The sequence below is a fragment of the Capsicum annuum genome, chromosome 9 (assembly GCF_002878395.1).
Source record: "Capsicum annuum cultivar UCD-10X-F1 chromosome 9, UCD10Xv1.1, whole genome shotgun sequence".
Lineage (NCBI taxonomy): Eukaryota > Viridiplantae > Streptophyta > Magnoliopsida > Solanales > Solanaceae > Capsicum > Capsicum annuum.
This window is the reverse complement of record NC_061119.1, coordinates 162,370,929-162,388,357: the sequence shown is the minus strand read 5'-3', so window position 1 is coordinate 162,388,357 and position 17,429 is coordinate 162,370,929. Positions and strand designations below refer to the sequence as shown.

The 17,429-nt window shown below is 32.9% G+C and overlaps 1 long non-coding RNA gene across 5 annotated transcripts; it reads left to right on the top strand.

The window, feature by feature from the left end:
• Window positions 1-203: 203 nt before the first annotated feature.
• LOC107842441 lies at window positions 204-5,493 on the top strand. Of its 5 annotated transcripts, none has more exons than XR_001665781.2 (6): window positions 204-340; window positions 1,834-1,892; window positions 2,002-2,044; window positions 3,099-3,237; window positions 4,127-4,214; window positions 5,163-5,492. It is a non-coding gene; the product is annotated as an uncharacterized LOC107842441 (long non-coding RNA). The 5 variants fall into 5 exon arrangements; XR_007045124.1 differs by having other exon boundaries at window positions 205-340; window positions 1,841-1,892; window positions 5,163-5,491; XR_001665783.2 differs by lacking the exon at window positions 204-340 and having other exon boundaries at window positions 1,200-1,892; window positions 4,061-4,214; window positions 4,855-5,166.
• Window positions 5,494-17,429: the final 11,936 nt, after the last annotated feature.

Here is a 17,429-nt window from a genome sequence, read left to right as displayed (position 1 = left end):
TTTTTTCTATTCTATATAATAAGTGAGAGTTTGGTGTACTGCGAAGGGTACTTTTGGTATTTCAATTTTATTACAATCTTGGGAACAACCAAGGGCATATCTGGTAATATACATCTTAAAATGAGGCTCATTTGTCTTCTCCATACGTGTCCATTGATAAAAGACTCACGTGGGCTATACTTCCTTTTAGTACATCTTTGTAACTGTACATCTTTTTGCTTCTTCATTTGTGAAACCAAAAATAACACCATCGTTATTTTTCTCTCCGACCTTTTCTTTCCGGTTCGATTTTGGTTATTCCTCTTATGATGCTTAGCTTCCATCTTACTCGTTACATCTGGTAAGCATTTTCCCGTTGTTTTCCTTTCTTGAAGGGATTTTTGAGCATCATTTTTGTTTCAACTTTTATTTTCTATGTTTTCTCAGAATCTATTGCTAAATTTCTTATATTCTTGTCAGTAATTCTATCTGATCCACAAATGCATGGTTGAAAATAGATAACTATTGCATGTAATTATATGTTATTTTGGATTACTGATTCTCGCTGTCTTTTCGACTTTTGAAACTGATTAATTGCTGCAAATCTAATCATCTCGTGAAAAAATATGTAATATTAAGCTTGATGTTTTCAGATTGGGTATTTGGTGCTTGATTTTTTCCACATATTTAATATTACCTTAGAAGAATGTGAAAGCAAACTAAAAGGCAGCAAGCTCTGCTGGCTGGTGGGGTGGTCTACTCGGATAGATGGTCAATTGAGAATTTGGGTGGGATAACAATATAATGAGTTTGATGATTAATTACACACACTGACTGAGTTAACTACTTTGATAAAATTTATTACAGTAGCATTTTTGGATAAAAATTCACCAATTAATTAATAAGAAGTCTTATTGTGAAAGCTGTTAGAACAATAATGATAATTGTACAAGAAATTCAAAATAAAACTTGCTTGGCTTAGAGGCACGATAATACGCTTCTTGAAGATAGTTGGAGTCTCTCCCATGAGCAAACGAAAGAACAAGTGACAACTCTATTTTTGGGATTCAACTAAGCCACAAATCAAGTAGCATTCAAGGATGTTGCTCTTCTATTCTTGAATTGGTGATTTCACCATTTGATCAATGTCTCTCTAGTGTTTTCAAGGGGAAAGTAGTTTTGAGTGCTTGTCTTTTCAAACCAAAGAAAACATTATTTCTAGGATGAAAGTTTCATGCATGAGAAACATATTAATTAAGTAATAGTTAATAGGTTCATGTATGTTTTAAAACAAAAAATGTCATTCTTTTAAGAACCTATAACGTAAAACTTAATGAATAATGAATTTGTCAAATACATTTCCTTTGTAACTCAAAACTTATGAATAATGAATTTATCAAATTCATTTCCTTTGTAACTCAAAACTTTAAGTGATGCATTTGTTTCAAAACTAATTGAAACATAACTCTTAAAAATCTTTAACCGATGTATTTGTTTCAAAATTTATTGAAACATAAAATCAACAAAAGCTTATGCAGCTTGACTGTTCTATTTACATTCTGTCTCAATTGGCACTAAATGCACGAACTCTTCATCTTTGATGCCACATTTATTGTCGAATTCTCCAAAATTACACTATTTTTGAATAATTTGATACCCACCCGATGACTTTAGGCTATTCTTATGCTTCCCAAAAAAGAAATTTTACTGCAGTATTTGTCAATTGACATGCCTGATTTTTATCAACATATGATGAATTCACGTAGAATTCAGCAGAATGTGCCTGCACACATCCATCTATTCTAAGAAAAACCATAGAAAATTCTTTAATTTGATTAAAAATCTCTGTGTAAGTGATTAGAAGGTTTTGTGGAGCGGTGATACGTGGATGATATGAATGTTTCCTTCTGCAGGTATTTACTTCTCAAAATTATTTTTGTAAGCATTTTTCCATTTACCAAGACTGCTTCTGCTATCTCTACTGTTTCATCATTCATCCCTAGAAATAATTTATCATGGCAGTTTAACCTTATCAAAATTTGAGGAGGAATCATTCATGAAAAAGGTAATTTCTACCCAGTTATTTAGGATAAATAAATTGTCTTACTTTATCTTCTCTTGCAAGATTTGTGCCTTTGAGCAATGCTAGGTGGTTTGCTTTTATGAAGGTTATGGTTATCCTCTGTCTTGAAGAGCTGACAAAAGCAGAGTACATGTGAAATATACTTTAAAATAGTGATCATCTTTTGGAATTTGTTAGCTCCCTGATCTTATGTTAGAAAGAACTTACTTAATGAAGCTAACTTTCTCTTTGTATCTATTATTAAAGAAAAATATTGAGAAAATGAAAATAATTTGGTTAATCTTTGTTTCAACTTGAATGACTATGAAAATAATTTGGTTAATCTTTGTTTCAACTTGAATGACTGAGTATCTGTCTGCGTATATTCTATTAGTTAAGTCAATATTCCATGTAAGCTGCAATTCCTTTTTCTAAATTATATTTTGAAACTGAGGCATAATTGTAGATTAAGAAATTTGGTAGCTTCCTATGTTCCGAAAATGAATTCAATATGGAGTAAGGATCAACATAATAAAACTTAGTTTTCATTTAAGTGGCCTCTCATTTCATTGATTTTAGGATAATACATATTTATGCCCTTTAACTTGACCTTAACTCACATCTATGACCTCTAACTTTAGATGTGCATAAGTAGAGACACTCAAACTTGTCTAAAGTTGAACAAGTACACACATGTATGTGGCATAATACATGGAGAACATAAATTAGACACATGTTTTTATACAAGTTTAAATGCCTACTTGTCACAGCTGAAGTTGGAGGACATAGATGAAAGTTGAAGTCAAGTTAAAGGACACATTTATGTATTATGTCTTGATTTTATGAAAAAATGTACATTCTAAAGTTATATGAGAATTTCAATAAACTGGATGTTTATAAAGTAAAATGTTCTTAGATATGGTCCATAAGTTCATAGTCAGATAAAAGTTGAGTGTATTGATGTTGACAAAACCAATATACTATAGTTTTTGATTAAATCTTCTTTTCAACGTATATTACTCATGAGGAGATTTCTTCTGTTGACTGATTTATGCAGGTTATTATAAAAACATGCCCTCTGAATAACTTTGCGATATCTTTACAAGGGCATGGTAATTGTGTAAGACACGAAAGCTCTCAGACAATCACTTGGACAGCACACCCATATGGTGGTTGCTGATCAGAATATTACTCAGGTTTGTTTTTCTTGGCTATAATTGTTTGTACTTTGGCATATGTCTTTGGTGTAGTCTGTTTTCACATTTCACTTCTTTGGGTTTACCGGAAATGCTCTCCAATATTAGCTGTCAGCAATAGTATTGCACAATTTTCATATCGGAATAACTTTATATTGACTTTGTATTTAGCAACTCTATGTCTCCCTTTGCATACTAAAAATGACTAAAACACACACTATGCTTGAAAATATTGAAGAATCATATAAATTATGGGATGATGCCTATGATGTTTGAGTATTTGTTTTCGAATAATTTCGAAGGTATAAATATTGCATTTGTAATAAATGATTATAAATTACAGTGGCATTTGATATATATATATATTTGTTTTGGCAAATGAGATGGGTGAGGGATTCAGTTAGAACATTTGTAATAAAAAAGTGATATCTACTATCAAAATATTTTCTGATTCTATATAGTTAAATATTGTAATTTTTTTCTTTTAATAAACTAACTTTTTCAATGAGATGACTAATTACGTGGGAGGGGAGATCTAAATCAAGCTTTATTTTCCTAAGATGTCTATCTAAATTAGTAGAGCAGGTGAGTACCTATGGAGATTATTTTTATAATAATGCAGTAGGAAATGACTGTTGCTACATATTTGTCAAGATAATGAAGGAAAACAATTCAGTTCTTAAACATCTTGGTAAGGAAGATAAAGCATAGGAGAAAGTTGAATGAAATAGAGTTGGATGCACTCCCACTCAGAAGTTTTGAATCTAGTCTTTGCTATTTGCTGAATACTGTTAGTTTATTCCTTTAACTTTTTGTTTCTCAGGTCATGAAAGAGTTCAACAGATTTCGATTTTTTTCACCTATGTTTCGGGTAATATGAATTTGCTAGGTTGCACCTATTTTTAGGTAATGAAGATTTGCTCGGATAGATCTCTTATTCCCTACTCTTCCGAGCTTTAAAGTGTATCCTCTTTTTGGTGAGTTTTTCCAACTTTCTCAATACTTCTATCACTTCTTCAATCTTTCAATAACGGAGTTCAAATCTGATTATGAAGACAAATTTTGGAGTTTTGATAGCTTATTTTGAATGATGGTTCACGTTATGTCATTTTTTAACGTTTTTAGCTGGTAACTTTAGAAAATTAATTTATTTTGCTTTGATTTTTATGTTTTTCGCTGCACGAGTAAAAACGACAATCTGATGCTTAAAGCTCCCGCTATATGTGAGGGTGTTCCGTGAAAGGACCAGACCACTAGGATCTATCGGCCATAAAGGGTCTATTGCACCTAACATTACATTGCATTTTTGCCTCACAAGTATGTTGGGTAATTTAATACTCATGGTACTGACTTAGCACCATAACATCATTATGTACAGAATGCATCGAAGGTATTTGATTATATGTTTGTAAAAATTGAATTAAGTTTTTGCGATGCTTATTTTCTTACAGGTCCTACAACATATTCACTTCTTAGCCAGATATACTTTTCAACTTCTAATTAAATATTTTGAAAACATAATGGATAATATTGGTTTTTGTTTGTGCGTGACATTTATGGTTGACATATTTTATTTGTTTGCATATGTATATCTAATGCACTATTTCTGTTATTCAGTATTGGTGCTTAAGAAGGCTTGAACATCTTCAACATGACGTAGCTTAAAGTAGAAACATGACGTAGCTTAAAGTGGAAACTGACACATTATTTTTGTAATAATGCAACAAGAAATGACTCTACTACTACATATTTGCTAAGATAATGAAGGAAGACAATTCAGCTGTTGCACATCTTGGTAAGGAAAGATAAAATCATAGGAGAAGATTGAATGAGATGGAGTTGGATGCAGTCCCACACAGAAGTTAAGAATCTTGTCTTTGCTATCTGTTGAATACTGTTAGTTTATTTCTTTAAATTTTTTTCAGGTCATGAAAGAGTACAACAAATTTCGGATTTCACCTGCAACAAGCCACGGCAACATCACTCATTGTTCACCCATCTCTCATTCCACAAATTAATATAAAGAAATGAACATCTCTCTTTATTTGTATCTCAATAGTAAGAAATGTTCGTGCCTTGCACGGACACGGGCCATCTAGTATTATATATAAGTAAACGTTTGGTGTACTACTAATTTGTCTTAGTGGTACTACCAAACCTTTACTTATATATATTAATTGAAAAAATAAATATAATATAATATATGTATAATATTAGAATATAATAATAATATATAATATATATATGTATAATATAATATAATAAGTGTTTTTTATTTTCTATTTCTATTTTATACTCCTTATCTTGTCCTGTTATTATTATTATTATTATTATTATTATTATTATTATTATTATTATTATTTCGATAATTTTAGTCAGTCCAACCTTCACTTATATGTAGTAGTAAATAAAATTAGTTTTTTTATTATATATAAGTAAAGGTTTGGCGTACTACTAATTTGTCTTTAGCGGTACTACCAAACCTTTACTTATATATATTAGTTGAAAAAATAAATATATATCAAGTTTTTTTTTTATTTTCGATTTCTATTTTATACTCCTTATCTTATCTTATTATTATATTTCAATAATTTTAGTCATTCCAACCTTCACTTATATATAGTAGTAAATAAAATGATTTTTCTATTATATGTAAGTAAAGGTTTGCCGTACTACTAATTTGTCTTTAGTGGTACTACCAAACCTTTACTTATATATATTAGTTGAAAAAAAAATATAATATAATATTATAATAATAATAATGTAATATATGTATTATATAATAATATATATATGCATAATATAATATAATATATTAAGTTTTTTGTTTCTATTTCTATTTTATACTCATCTTATCTTATTTCAATTATTATTATTGTTATTGTTATTGTTGTTATTATTATTATTATTATTATTATTATTATTATTATTACTATCAAGGATGTTTCGATAATTTTAGTCACCCAACCTTCACTTATACATAGTAGTAAATAAAATGGTTATACATGCATATAGACATACATCGATTCTGAAATATTTATTGCACCATAAAATTATCGAAATACCATTTGTAGTTATGTAATAATGAACAAAAAGATATTTATAAATAATTACTAACATGTATAATTCAATTACAAAGGTCTAAATAAAAGTATGATTAAAATAATATATGAGGACAACTAATAAATATAAGAAAAAAATAATATGCATGTGTAATCATTTTATTGCACCATAAAAATGACGACAAAATTAATAAATATAAGGAAAAAGCAATATGCATGTGTAGCTACTGCTACTACTATGTCACGATCCAAAAATTAGGGTCATGATGGCATTTGTCACAGCGTATCTTGACAAGTAAGCCTATCACCTAAACTGATATGAAATGAGAAGAAGATAGAAATATCTCAAGGTAAGACTTCTGTAACGAAGCTAACTATATAAATAATCATAACAATGCGGAAAGAATTTATCCAAACGACCAATCATGCCCAAAATCAGGTGTCAATAGTGTAAGAACTACTAATACAATTCAAGAGTCAAATACATCGGAAAAATAATCATAAAGGAATAATAACTGTCTCCGAATACTAATAAAGACATAACTAGTATTAGAAAGATAGAGGTGAACTTCGAACGCATGAATGTTCAACCGCTAGCTTGAAAGCTTTAACAATCGCCTGAATCAAGTAAGCTGAGGCGCACTCGAGCTAGGACCTGCATCGAAAGGGTGCAGAAGGCATGAGTACGGTTCACTTATACTCAGTAGGTATCATAGGTCGACCAAGCAAAGTAGTAAATAAAGCATATAACATATACACTAAGGGCATGTCACCTGCAATTAGAAAATGTCCCACAACGGTAGCCCATACCGCTTGCACTAACAGTTCTAATATATCTCACATTTATTACAAAAACACACCAAGGTATAGAACACGAGTATACATTATGTCACATATAAATAGAACAAGAGAGAACATGTAGATACAAGATCATCAAATACAAGTAAAGGAAGGTAAGACAAATACATAGATGACAAGTCAATAAGGTAATACAACACAACATAAACATAATAAGGTATGTGCAATGTATATGATGATGATGATAATGATGATGTACGCGGTCGTTGCACAACCTCCGAAATCGTCGCACAATCATCGTATAGACCTACGGAGCTAAAGCTTCCCGACATAGGACCCATGAGGGGTTCGTCAATCTATATACAATTCACATATCTCATATCTCCTTTCCGGCATATCCCTCGAAAAGAGTTTTATAAGGTGTTACAATATTTTTTTAAAAAGGTGTTGTCGGTGTTTCTCAGATGTTGTCACGGTGGTACTAATGTTTCATGAATGAGTAGATATGAAGATGTAATGCTCACAACCAATCACAATGATTATTTTCACAATCAATCACATGATATATTTCCACACCCAACCACAATGATACATTCCCACAATCACGTGAGCCAATATCCACTTATTATTTTCGTCTCATTCATGAATTTCTACATGTCTCATATGCCAATAAAGTATGAATATAATCACAATACACCAATGGTACATATTAAATAACATAATACAATTATGCGCACGTATTCAAAACTATCAATATCACATAGGACCCCACACGGTTAAACATATCACATAATATCTCAATTTCGATAATTACATCACATATAGGCCCCCACATGGGCACAATACATAGATAGACATTTTTCATGATTAGTTCTCACCCTTAATATGCATTTTGTATCATTATTTACTACTCAACCCAGTCTGAAGAGTTAAGCCATAACTTACTTCGAAAGCCGAAATCGGTCCGCTACACTTGAACCCACGACCTTACCTTTCACGAACAATCCTGAACTTTTCTAAAAACATCAAATATAAAATCTACGCGTCAAAACAAAATCAACGACACCCATATTGACTACTTTTGATTTGGGGTTAAAATAAACCCCCGAAATGAGTTTTCAAAAAAGAAGAGAAAAATCGAAACTTTACTTCAAAAACATGTTCCCCATATTTTTAGGAATCTGCAGCTGAAAATCCAAGTTAAATCGAGTAAAAAAACAAAGTTCAAATCAAAGAAAAATCATTTTTGAACTTTACCGGATAAAATCTTTGAAATCCTGGTTAAAATCAAGAATCAGAGCTGTTTTGAAGGTTAAATTGATGAAAAACTAGTAATTATAAGATAAAAGTATTATTCAAGTGAAAATGAGTGAAATTTGGGTTTAAAATCATGCCCTAAGATTTTTAGAGTTTTGAAGAATTTATCAAGAAATTACTAAGAAAAGGGGTGAATTCTTACCTTTGATCCGTAATAAAACAAAGAAAAAGGTGTTAATCTAGCTTCCCAAGCTCCTACAAACTTTACTTTTAAGTCCACACACTATTTAGGGTTTAACTCTCAAGAGACAAAATGAAAAATGAGCAAAATAGATCAGAAAAAGTTATTTATCAGTGCAGATTTTTCTGCACTGCTGTCAAAAAAGCTGTTTTTTTTTTAAAAAAACTTAATCTGGATTTCAACCGGGCGTCCGGGATTCGTTTGGAGTTCAATTTATACAAACTAACTATGTAACCACACTAAATTCGACGTTACGGATGCGATGGCGATATCAAATTTTTTTTAAAAAAAATGTCATTTTCATAAAATTGACCCCCGAAATTCAAAGTCACAATTTTCCAAATCGAGGGTTGAAATGAGATTTAAAAGCCATAAAATCATACCAAATATGTTAACAGTCTAAAATCGATATTCTGGATCTATTGGCGAATTCGAATTTTCCATCTGAGAACGTTTCGATCAAATATGGGTCCCACACCCATATTTTCAATTTTTCAACTTTTCGATCAATAGGTCAAAATAAACTCGGGTGCATCGGAACCTGAACCAAAGGTCTACCTAGCCTAAAATTGATATTTCAAAGCTGCTGGCACAGTCCGTTCGGTCATCCATCGCACGGATCAAAATATATCCATATAAGTCCAAAATAAGGCTCTAGAAGCCATAAAAAACCACAATATTGCATAAATAATACCAAAATGCATCGAAAATCATGCCGATCATTTTCACACCCCAAAAATATCATAATGCAACTACGAGGAGGGGTAAAATAATTAAATCACACAAAATCAGAAATTTCACATATTTCATCAAATTTTTAGGTTGTTACATCATCCACCACTAAAAATCTAGTTCGTCCTCGAACTAAGGCAAAGAAATACCTGAATCAATGAAAAGCTGGGGATAGGAACTACGTATATCAGACTCAACCTCCCAAGTAGCTTTATCTACAGGTCGATGTCGCCACAGGACCTTAACCACATAGATCACTCTAGAGCGCAATCGCCTAACATCCCTAGCTAAAATGGAAATCCGTTCCTCAACAAAGGACAACCACTCATCTAACTGAATCGAATCCCAATGAATGACATGAGACTCATCAGGAATATAGTGACGAACCATAGAAACATGAAAAACTGGATGAACAACTGATAGATCAGGGGGCAAAGCCAACTCATAAGCCACATCACCAACAGTCCGAAGAATCTCAAATGGACCAATATACTTGGGGCTAAGCTTGCCCCTCTTCCCAAACCTCATCACACCCTTCATAGGTGAAACTCAAAGGAAAACACGATCACCAACACCAAATCTCAAGGCACGAAGTCTACGAACAGCATAACACTTCTGCCTACTCTGAACGCTTTAAGTCTATCCTGAATGATCTGGACCCTATCCAAAGACTCACAAAGCAAGTCCGTACCTCGAGGTCTCACCTATGAAACATCAAACCAACCTACTGGATAGCGACAACGCCTACCATACAATGCCTCAAATGGAGCCATATTAATATTGGAATGGTAGCTACTATGCTAAAGCCAAATGGTGCTCTCACTGGCCACCAAAATCCATCACGCATGCGCGAAGCATATCCTCCAAAACTTGTATAGTCCGCTCTGACTGGCCATTAGTCTGGGGTGAAACGCGGTACTAATATCCACTCGGTACCAATTTGTCACAACCCAAAAACTAGGGTCATGATGACACTTGTCGCGGCGTACCTTGACAAATAAGCTGATTACCCAAACTGATATAAAATGAGAAGAAGATAAAAATATCTCAAGGTAAGGCTTCTATAACGAAGCAAACTATATAAATAATCATAACAATGCGGGAAGAACTTATCCAAACTACCAATCATGCCAAAAACTAGGTGTCAATAGTGTAAGAACTACTAATACAATCCAAGAGTCAAATACACTGGAAAAATAACGACAAAGGAATAACAACTGTCTCCGAATACTAATAAATACATAACTAGTATAGAAAGATAGAGGTAAACTTTGGACGCATAAATGTCCAACCGCTACCTTGAAAGCTCCAACAATCGCCCGAATCAAGTAAGTTGAGGCGCACCCAAGCTAGGACCTGCATCGAAAGGGCGTAGTAGGAATGAGTACGATTTACTTATACTCAGTAGGTATCATAGGCCGACCAAAAAAATTAGTAAATAAAGCATACAAAATATACACTAAGGGCACGTCACCTGCAGTCAGAAAATGTCCCACAATGGTAGCCCACACCGCTTGCACTAACAATTCTAATATATCTCACATTTATTACAAAAACATACCAAGGTATAGAACACGAGTATACATTATGTCACATATAAATAGAACAAAAGAGAACATGTAGATACAAGATCATCAAATACAAGTAAAAGAAGGTAAGACAAATACATAGATGACAAGTTAATAAGGCAATACAACACAACATAAACATAATAAGGTATGTGCAATGTATATGATGATGATGATAATGATGATGCATGAGGTCGTCGCACAACCTCCGAGATTATCGCACAATCCTCGTATACACTTACGGAGCTAAAGCTTCCGGACGTAGGACCTATGGGGGGTTCATCAACCCATATACAATCCACATATCTCATATCTACTTTCGGCATATCCCTTGGAAAGGGTTTTATAAGGTGTTACAATATTTTTTTAAAAAAGTGTTGTCAGTGTTTCTCAGATGTTGCCACGGTGGTACCAATGTTTCATGAATGAGTATTATATGAAGATGTAATGCTCACAACTAATCACAATGAGTATTTCCACAACCAATCACATGATATATTTTCACACCCAACCACAATGATACATTTCCATAACCACGTGAGCCAATATCCACTTATTATTTTCATCTCATCCATAAATTTCCACATGTCTCATAAGCCAATAAAGTATGAATATAATCATAATACACCAATGGTACCACATTAAATAACACAATACAATTATTCACACGTATTCAAAGCTATTAATATCACATAGGACCCCACACGATCAAACATATCACATAATATCTCAATTTTGATAATTACATCACATATAGCCCCCACACAGGTACAACACATAGATAGACATTTTTCATGATTAGTTCCCACCCTTAACATGCATTTTGTACCATCATTTACTACCCAGCCCAGTCTAAAGAGTTAAGCCATAACCTACCTCAAAAGTCGAAATTGGTCCGCTACACTTGAACCCGCAATCTTACCTTTCCCGAACAATTCTGAACTTTACTAAAAACATCAAATATGAAATCTACTCATAACAAAAAAACCAACGACACCCATATTGACTACTTTTGGTTCGGGGTCAAAATGAAACTCCAAAATGGGTTTTCGAAAAAGAAGGGTAAAATTGGAACTTTACTTCAAAAACATGTTCTCCATATTTTTAGGAACCTACAGCTAAAAACCCAAGTTAAATCAAGTAAAAAACGAGGTTCAAATCGAAGAAAAATTATTTTTGAGCTTTACCAGATAAAATCTTTGAAATTCGGGTAAAAATCAAGAATCGGAGCTGTTTTGAAGGTTAGATTTATGAAAAACTAGTAATTATAAGATAAAAGTATTATTCAAGTGAAAATGAGTGAAATTTTAGTTTAAAATCATGCCCTAAGATTTTTGGAGTTTTGAGAAATTTATTAAGAAATTATTAAGAAAAAGGGTGAATTCTTACCTTTAATCCGTAATAAAACCAAGAAAAAGGTGTTAATCTAGCTTTCCAAGCTCCCAAAACTTTACTTTTAAGCTCCTACACTATTTAGGATTTAACTCTATGAGGCAAGATGAAAATTATATTTCAGGTTATACTTCGCAAAAGAATTGAAACCCATAATATAAAATGAAAGGTATATATTTAAAGTAAATCATGATATTATTTACTAATTTGATGTGATACTTATCTACTCTATTCTATAGAGATTATTATATAGAAACAAAAGATTAAATTTTCTGGAGTACATAAAGGGTCAAGTTGTAGAAACGGTACCGAGAATTGGATCAATAATTGTCCCTAATAGATATAGAGCAGTGGAAGAGTTTAACAATATTAATACGATTATTGTTACAAATTAATTATTATTATAGTCATTACTAAAATTAATATATAATAATAAATCTTCTAAAGATAACTCCTCCTTTAATAGAAAATTAAGAGTAAACATATTTTGCTTTAAATAATCATAAGTAAAATACACATTTATCACATATACACATTTGTTTTAGTAGAACTATAACATGACTCTTCCTAATCCTTAATCATATCTCATTTACAATGTAAGCAAGACAAATAGTTTGTATATTCTATCATACTACATAGATATGTTATTAAGAGAATTAAATGAGGGGATTTATTTATTTTTAATAGGGATTAAGAGAAGTTAAAAAATAGATTATTTTTTTAATTTCACATAATGTATTTAATGCGACTAACAGAGTTAGAGTGAATGTTGAACTTTTCTAATATGAAACACAAATGATTATTTTTTTTTAAAAATAGAGGATAAGAATAATTGTGTTTTTTTAAACAAAGAGAGGTAATGCATTATCTTTTTTTTATTCAAATACGTGAATATATATATAGAGAGAGAGAGAAAGAGAGAGAGAGATCCTTGGATCAAGATGCATCAACAATTGGTAACCCTGGTAGTGGTTATAGTGGAATTCAGATACGGGAATTTATAGTGGATTTTTTCAGCAATTATAGTGGAAATCATAGTGGTTGTTGTCATTTTTGTGGAGGACCCCACTATGAGGCTTTTTGTCCAGATTTTGACCCAAGCGTTTGGAGGGGACTTGCTTATTTGCGACCTGCACAGCAGTCCACGAGTTGGGATGTGGCTTGTGGCAATATGTATCACTCTGCATTAATGTGTGCTTTTAATCCTGATTTAGTCATATTTGTGGGCAATGCTCAATAGAAAACTAAGGAGGTAGATGCAGAGTTGACTTCTCAACCGGTTGCAGACAAAGTTATTGATAATTCGAGGAAGTCTGAGTACTCGAAAAATATAGTTGTTGAACAGGTTGAGTAGATACCACCACCACCATAAGAATCGCAGCCACTTAACTGTCATCTTTCTTTTGAGATTGAAATTGAGAAGCTGAGTATGAGTGTGGGTGTTGAAGTTAGTGTAAATTTTGAAGTGGGATTGGTTGTTCCTCTCTCAAAGCACTTTTCTACATTATGTTTAGATGAAGTTTGTCTGTGGAATCATTTAAAATAGTAGAAGAGTGTAAAGATGAGGAACAAGAATCCTATATTCTTGATTTTACACTGGATAAGCAACATAAAAGCACACCTCACTTCAAAGACGAATGGTTTACCTGCATCATCCATTAATCGGTTCCTTAATCTTTGTACCATATCTCTATGATCGAGGCAAAAATATGGATGCAAAGTTGCAGGCGAAATTTATATCCTCAAGGTTGACGAAAAAGTTGAATTGGGTCGTGCCGCGGCACTGAATTAGGCGCTTCTTGGGAGACAATCCAAGTTTAAGTAGGTATGTTTTATTTTTCAGTTTTTAGTTTTTTACTTCACATAGTTTTTGTTTTTGATTGAGTCATAGGTTAATGGAAAGTCTGAGTACCGAAAATCTGAGCTAAGGAGCATGAAAAAAAACTGTTTTAGTTTTTTACTTCACATAGTTTTTGTTTTTGATTGAGTCATAGGTTAATGGAAAGTCTGAGTACCGAAAATCTGAGCTAAGGAGCATGAAAAAAAACTGAGTGTGGGGTCCCCCAAAAGCTTTTTGATACAAAAAGATGCTACTAGCTAGGCCTAAAGGCCTCAGGGAGTATTTCTATCTCGTACCCTTAAATTCACTTTGGGGACAAAGTAGATTTTTAAGTGTGGGGTGGTGAAATTTCCAAATTTTGGCTCAATTTTTTTTGGGTAAGATATTTGAGTTGGTGCTATTTTTTATTACATGATGCAAGTTGTTTTAGTTGAAAAAGTATGTGATTTTAGAGAATTGCTACTTTTGAGACTCTTAGGCTCATGTTTGTGACTCTAGTATTTGTGGCTTAAATTTGAATTCATGTTATTGTTTGGTTGGGAGTCTATGATAATCCTAATGAGTTGAGCATATACCATGTGCGTGCAAGATTTTTGTATATTCTTTGTTGCATGTGATGTCTAGAACTTGCCCGCCGTGTGTGTGAAGCAAAATAAAGAATGTGGGTTTAGGAGATGATTTAGGCACTTCTTTAATAGCCTTGTTTTATACCTTCTATTTGACCTACCCTTGTGCATAATCCTAGTTAACCCCCGTTGAGCCTTTAGCTTTTTCTTTGGAAGCCTCATATATAGCCTAATCCTTTCTTTGGTAAACCATAATTTGATCCGAAAAGCTCCTAAGTGCTTTAATAAAAAATTAATTGATATAATTTATGCTAGAAATAGTGCCATGGTTATGAAAAAAAAGAGAAAAATTGATTCATGTGGTTGTAAAAAATACGCCCACCATGTGTGTCACGCCTCAAACCCTATTGGGGCGGACTGACACCCGTAATCGAGGAGGCCCGGGAGAACCAGCTCATAACCTTATACTTCCCATGCATACCTCTATGACAACTCAAAATTCGGACAGCATCATGTCGCATATAAAAGGAAATAATCACCTGTATAAGCTCGAGCACACACATATATGTATATACAATACGTGACCGTTGGAACCATCACGTCTATTAACAAAACACCACCTTGATTGTACATTAGGTCTACAAAGCCTCTAGATAATACACAAAGTTTAACTAAGGTTGGGACACACCCCGCCATATAACTAACTTCTATACAATATCAAAAGTGACTGGATATGACACGGAAAGCCTCGAAGCAAACTGGAGCTCACCAAAAGTAGCTAGATATCCTGGCTCCTACTTATGCAGTGTATGAGCTGAGGAACCTGTGCCTGCAGCATGAAATACAAGTCCCCCGTGGGGGACGTCAGTACGAAATATGTACTGAGTATGTAAAGTTGTAGATAATCACATATGATATAGGAGCTCAATAGAAATAAAAAACAAGTGAATAAATCGTAATAGGAGTGGACCACACTTACTAAAACTTGTGACAACCTGTACATTGTATTTATTCAATCACTTTACCTTTGTTCTTATCATCTTTGTAATCATTACTGTACTGTACTGTATTGTGACCATTAGGCTGCCTCCAGTACATATCAACTGGGATCGACCCATGATAGGCTTATGCCTCTGGGATACCACCCATAAACACATAAACAGGGATCGACCCATGATAGACTTATGCCTCTGGGATACCACCCGATAAGAGAGAACTTCCATCACTTAGTTCAATTAATCTTTGAGATTGTTATTTCGGTCGCCACTGCATTTTTGATACTTTAAAACAATGATACATCAATAAGAGACATATAAATAGACCATCAATGCAATAATAATGAAGTAAGAACTCATTGGCACATCAATGAAGTGTCTCGGAGTCATCAATGCCATAACAATGAAGTAGGAACTTATTGGTATATCAATGAAACGTTTTGGAGTCATTAATAGCACATGGATCTTGTTTGAGTAACCGGATACCTTTTGACATTCATTAGTGCAATAAACATGTAAGATTTGGAAAACAATTAAGTATTGGAATGTCTTGATATCTTGTAGGGTGGAAACAAGTTCATTGGTAACGTAGGACATCATACAAAACCATTATGGATCACATGTTACTGAATAACTTTGGAAACTTTCTTAATAGAACAATTGTTCACTTTTATACCAAAGATATGGTATAGAGTATGCTTTATATACCTGACTGTCAACCTTCAATACTAGTCCCAAATGGACTTCCCGTCTTTTCAGATTACTTATCTACAATGAACATATATAGCAATCTAGTATTAGCAACCAAACGTCACAATTCAATTATTTGGATTCACCAAACTAGTGGTTAAGTAGTAAGCCTTAATTACACCATAAAGGGTGTCACTTTAACCCTCTTTTACTCCAATTACATTCACATGCCATGCATATTCATACAACATCCTCCAATATCAAGTTTGGATTCATTTATCCTTCCAACTAATCCATTAAACCAAATTGAGCCATAGACATAAATAATCATCAATTCAATAGTATATCACAATATCCACCTTCCATAACTCAATTACCATATCCACCTTTCATAACTCAATTACCATATCCACCTTCCACAATTTAATACAAGCAAATCATGAAAAATAGTCCATAACCCTATTTCCATTACCTTTCAATAACAACCAATACGTATAATCCTCTATCACACATATACATATGGAAAAGAACAAAGACAAACAATATTCATACCTTAGAATTCACCTCTTGATTATGCAATCCTATTTGCAAAAATAATAGGTGTCGTTCGAAGCTCTCGAGATGACAAACGTAGTTATGGATTACTTTGGAATTTCTACGATTGAATCAAAAGTAATTTAAAGGTTAAATTTGGCTAGGGTTTGTTCTTCCTCAATGATTGATGATGAAAATGAGTTTTTGAACTCATATACATGTATATATACATATATTCTCGTCCATAATATAATAGGAAATGACCAAAATGCCTTTAAAATTTAAATAATGTCAAATCTGTCCTTTGGTGGACTGTTTTGATAAGCTAAAGTAAATCGACCATAAATATTTGCTCCGATATCGTATTTGGGAGAAATTGGTATCGTTGGAAGGATAATTCAAAGGGATTTCATTTCATATAAAGTAGGCCACCCAGTTCGTCCTGTACAAGGAGTTATGGTCGTTTGAAGTTGACCCTAAAAATATGTTTTGATAGGCTGAAGTAAAACGAGTATAA